General features: G+C 37.1%; 1 non-coding gene across 1 annotated transcript; it reads right to left on the reverse strand.

The window, feature by feature from the left end:
• Window positions 1–5,065: 5,065 nt before the first annotated feature.
• LOC128294656 (small nucleolar RNA R71) lies at window positions 5,066–5,172 on the reverse strand. The gene has a single exon (XR_008284964.1). It is a non-coding gene; the product is annotated as a small nucleolar RNA R71 (small nucleolar RNA).
• Between the last annotated feature and the right edge of the window lie 556 nt (window positions 5,173–5,728).

The raw sequence follows: 5,728 nt of genomic DNA on the forward strand, positions 1-5,728 counted from the left end.
TAATTCGTGAGAGTCCAAGGCGAGATCGATCGTCCGGTTGTATGCGATTTAAAACGAAGAGATATTGAGTATCGTGGGAGACAAAGTGTTTCTTAAGGTGTCGCCTTGGAAAAAGATACTCAGATTTGGTCGTAAGGGCAAATTGAGTCCGAGATTCATTGGGCCGTATGAGATCTCCGAACGAGTTGGCCCAGTTGCATCTAGGTTGCTTTTACCCCCTGAACTTGAAAGGATCCACAACGTTTTTCATGTTTCGATGCTTCGACGTTACAGATCCGATCCTTCACATGTAATAAACCCCTCCGAGGTCGAAATTCAAGCTGATATGAGTTATGAAGAAGAACCGATTTGTATCCTAGCTCGTGAAGTGAAAGAGTTGCGAAACAAAAGGGTTCCGTTAGTGAAAGTGTTATGGCTCAAACACGGATTGGAAGAAGCTACTTGGGAACCTGAGAACTCTATGAAAGAACAATACCCAAACCTAATTACCGGTAAGATTTTCGGGGACGAAAATTTCTTAAGTGGGGGAGAGTTGTGACAGCCCTAAATTGACCCTAGTTGGAAAGTGGTTTCGGGACCACTAAACCGAGTCATAAAAAAATAATTAACCGTCCTAGTTGATGCTCATTATATGTACTTATGCATGTGTAAAAATTTCATGTTTGAATTTTGTTAATTGTAAGTGAATTTTAGTAAATAGGACTTATGTGAGAAAATTTAGAAATGTGCTAGGCAAATGTAAAGTGGCCTATTAATGCATGTTATAGAAATGGTGGGTTTGCATGTCAAATTGCCCAATATTTGAGCTAGTGGCCGGCCATGCTATGAGTGGAAACATGTCACAAACATGTTATGTTAGTGATGTATGTTAGGAACAATAAAATAAGGAGTATGGGTAATAAAGAAATGGAAAAGGAAAGAATGTGTGTGATTGTTTCTCCCTCCCCATTGCCGTGAATGTAAGAAAGAAAACAAAAAAAAGTGTCCATCTTTTTCATTTCTCTTGGCCGAATGTTCTAAGGAAGAAAGAAAAACAAGTTGTGTTCTTTGGTTCTTCTTGGCCGAATTAAAAGGAAGAAGAAGCGAGTGAAGCAATCGGTCATCTTAGGTCACTATTAAGGTAAGGAAGTTTGTACTAGCTCTTGAAATTTTAGTTGATATTGAGTGAGATATCAAGTGATTTTGTAAACCATGTTGAAATTTTGATTTTGGGGTGAGTATGGTTTTCGGCTATAAAAGATTAATAAGGGTGATGGTTGTGTTTCATGCTAAACTTAGATGAATAATGGTAGTTTGCTTACATCTTGATATCTATGAGTTCCTTTCTTGGTTCTACCATAGACCCACGAAGTATATGTTTATTTGGTGTTGTTGGAGGTTTATGATAGAAGCTAATGAGTGAGAGTTTGATAGATACTATGAGGTTAAGCTTCATGAGATTGTAAGCTTGTAAGTTGGATGATGAAATTCATGATTTGTGAAGGTAAATGGTGTAGAAGGAGCATTCGGCCATGAAAAAACAAAACAGGAAAATTTATGATGAATTAAGTTGGAAGCTATTATAATGTACTTGTGCATTCGGGTATGGGATGAAAATATATGAGATGGTTATAATCAGCCTTGTGATTCGGCTCTTGCATATATATATATATATATATATATATTTGCACATGATGTATTGGTATGACATATATATATATCATCTCAAGGTATTTGTTTATATATAGTGGTGTTTTAGTTATGGAGTAAATGATGGATGCGTATTGAGTTATAATATGTAATGCATTAGTTAGTAAAATGTATGTCATTTATATGTGGTACTAAGTATATAATTGGCCTCAACGTAGACATGCATATTCGGCCACATGAGATGGATTGGCGTTGCATGTATTCGGTTAGAGGCAAGCATATTGATGCTTTTATCTTGGCTTAGACAATCGGCTAAAAGGAAGTGTGGGATAATATGTTGAGTTGATTCATGATTTCATATGTATGTGACTTTAATGTCTAATGAATATATATGGGCTAAGTACCTTGAGTTCCTCTTTTCGATGCTCAAATGATTAAATCAATTTATTTGTTAAATTAAGCTCAAAAGCAAAGGGGAACTAGATCCGACAAAGGGAAGGAAAAAGTGGTCGAATAGCCATCGAAATCGTTCGACGACATCCGAGGTAAGTTTTTGAGTAATAGAACTTAGATTATGATTTGATTAGATCATGTTTTAAGCAAATCAAAATCATGCTCTTTGTATGTGGCTATTGAGCCGAAATTGCAAGTGTGATAAGTGTCTTGTGTTTGAGCTTTGGTAATGAAAATGAAATACTGGATGTGTCATGATTTATTGATATATGTGCTTGGTTATTCGAATGATATTCGGCTAAGTCCCAAGGCTTTTGTGCTAAGTGACTATATCCGGACTAAGATCCGAAGGCATTTGTGCGAAGTTACTAATTCAGGCTAAGCCCAAGGCATTGGTGCGAAGTTACTAAATCAAGTTAAGTCCCAAGGCATTTGTGCGAAGTTACTATAATCGGGCTATGTCCCAAGGCATTTGAACGAGTAGCTATATCCGTTAAATTCAAGGTACGTGATAATTGGCGGTGTAGTCGAACCTCGTAATAGGAGAATTTAACTAATAAACTGTAATAATTGGCCGGACCAAAAATTCTAGAAACAAATCAGTAAATGGACATATGAGTCTAGTTTCGTGAAAAATTACGAACCGATTTTTGAGTTTTGGAACTCAAGATATGATTTTTAAGATAAGTGACGCAGCTTAGCCAACCGCCTCGGAAAAATTTAAAATGGACTGCAAATAAGTGATTTAAGTCTGCGAACCCCTCGTGTCTGACTCCGGCGACGGTCTCGGGTACGGGGTGTTACACAAAGTTTATCTGGATGTTATATGTTTTCAATTATCAATATGGATATATGGAAAGAACTAGATCAGGGTATGTATGAGTGTGACCCAATGGTATGAATGATAAACCGTAATTTATAACATTTTTTTATCTCGTGCTTAGCACATTTATGGATGGTTTCTCCTTAGATTTGGTGAATTCGATACTCCTAATTCTTTAATTTCATGTTTTATACTTAGGTGAGCATAAGAGAGTAAGAAGAGCGAGCAATGGGCTGAAAACAGAGAAAATGGACCCATATGAGAAATCAACAAGGCCTAGAGTTCCTCACACGGGTAAGTCACACGGCCGTGTCCATTTGGCAGGATCGAAGCATGACTTACACAAGTAGACTACACACCCGTGCCCATTTAACAGCCTTGACCACGGTCTGGAGCAATCGTACACGAGCGTGTCACACCGGTGTGTCCCTGTCGAGCCCAAGTATAGTCCTATTTGGAAAAGGGCACTTTTGAGGGCCCTTAGGCATTCTAAAGCCTATTTAAACATTTGAGGAGCCACTTAGAACACACACACGGAGTAGGAAGCAAGGAATTACTCAGGGGAAGCTGATTGATCCATCTCAGAAGCCGTATTCATCGTCAAGACTGAGATCTCCCTTCAATTTCCATTCAGGGGTTTTGGGTTTTCTTTATGTTTTGTATTCATTATTCTTCTGAGATGTTTTCTTTTATAATCATGAACTAAACCCCCTAAATACCTAAGGGGAATTAAACCTAAGATGGCTCTTGTTATTATTATTTGAATTGTATGATAAATATTTGACTTGTTCTTAATTATTTGTTCTTATTTCTTGTCTTAATATTCCAGGATATTGATTCAAGTTAATGCGCATATTCAGAGGAGCAAAAGTCCCTGTCTAAGAGTAAATTTTTCATAATTAAGCGGAGTTGATTGCACGCCTAAAGATAGGGTGATAAGATTTTTCTAGATTAGGGTGAAACCTAATAAGGGGATCCATAGATCGAGCTAATACAACACTAGGGTGTTAATTAGAAAGAGATTTCAATTAATCAAGATGTTATTAGTCTCGAGAGAGATAATAATATAACTTAGGAATTTCTACGGATCAAGTCAAATGAATAAATCATCTGATTTAGAGTCAAATAACAAGTGAACTCTAGGTGGATTTTTCCTTAGGTATGGTCTTAATCAATCGAGTTTTCCAAAAAGCTTTTCCCAATTTCTCTCTGTGCACTCTTATTTTAATTAATTAGTTTTGATAAACAAACCCTTAATTTTTAGGCTAGATAATAAAAAGAAAGTAATTACTAGTACTCTTGGTTCATTTGGGTTTGACAATCCGGTCTTGCTAAAGCTATACTACTATTTGATAGGTACACTTGCCTTCATCGTGATAATAGTTAGTTTCAAGAACGATTAATTATAAATTTTTAAAACCTGTCGCGAATATCACGTATCAAGTTTTTGGCGCCGTTGCCGGGGAACTAAGATATTAGGAACACTCAATTTTTATTACTTTGGCCATTTTACTTTATTTGCAATTTAAATTTTTATTCTCTTTTCTAATTTTTCTTTTATTCACTCATGGCAGGTTTTTATAGTACATGAATAGAAGAAACCCATCAGGACCATTACTGTTTGATAGTGAGATCGATCACACAATTCGTAGAAATCGAATAGAAATAAGGAAAAGTTTAAGATACACAGAGGAAGAGCAAGAGGACGATATTCGCACCACAACCGAGGAGATGGCTGAAAACCAGGAAAATTCGCTACCTCCTACGATTGCTGCTAATCATAATCCTGCTCCGCGTACTATGTATGATTATGCTAAACCTTCTTTAATAGGAACTGAATCGAGCATAGTTAGGCCTGTTGTTCCTGCAAATAATTTTGAACTGAAACCTAACACCATTCAAATGATCCAACAGTTTGTCCAGTTTGATGGTTTGCAGAACGAGGACCCAAACGCTCATTTGGCGAATTTCTTAGAGTTTTGCGACACATTTAAAATCAATGGTGTTTCTGATGATTCCATTCACCTTCGGTTGTTTCCTTTTTCGTTGAGGAATAAGGCTAAACAGTGGTTGAACTCGTTACCACGAGGGTCAATCACTACTTGGGAACAAATGACTGAAAAATTTTTATTAAAATATTTTCCGCCAGCTAAAACAGCCAAATTACGTAATGATATTTCTTATTTTGTGCAGATGGATTTAGAAACACTCTATGATGCATGGGAGAGATACAAGGACCTTTTAAGAAGATGCCCTCACCATGGGTTACCACTCTGGCTGTCGGCTCAAACGTTTCACAATGGCCTGAATCCTTCAACTGGACAGATGATTGGCGCAGCTGCTGGAGGAACTATTAATAATAAGACAACTGAGGCTGCTTATGAATTTATAGAAGAGATGTCACTGAATAATTATCAGTGGCAAGTCATGAGGACAAAACCAACAAAAATAGTCGGCATTTTTAATGTCTATTCGGTCACCATGCTCTCTAATTAGGTACAACTTTTGAATAAAAAAATTGACAATTTTCTTGGTTCTTCATAGGTTCACCTAATAATGCAATGCAATGCAAGTGGAGGAGAATTGAACAATTCAGAATGCCCACCCTATGGCCACAACATGGAGAATGCGCAATTAAATTATATGGGTAATAACCTTCGATCTCAAAATAATCCTTATAGTAACACTTACAATGCAGGTTGGAGGAACCACCCAAATTTTTCATGGGGAGGCCAAGGAAATCAGAGACCACCACCCCCTCTAGGCTTTCAACAACCACCGTACCAGCAGGAAAATAAGCCAAACCTTGAGGAGATGCTAACA

This window comes from Gossypium arboreum, chromosome 6 (genome assembly GCF_025698485.1).
Source record: "Gossypium arboreum isolate Shixiya-1 chromosome 6, ASM2569848v2, whole genome shotgun sequence".
NCBI classification, from domain to species: domain Eukaryota; kingdom Viridiplantae; phylum Streptophyta; class Magnoliopsida; order Malvales; family Malvaceae; genus Gossypium; species Gossypium arboreum.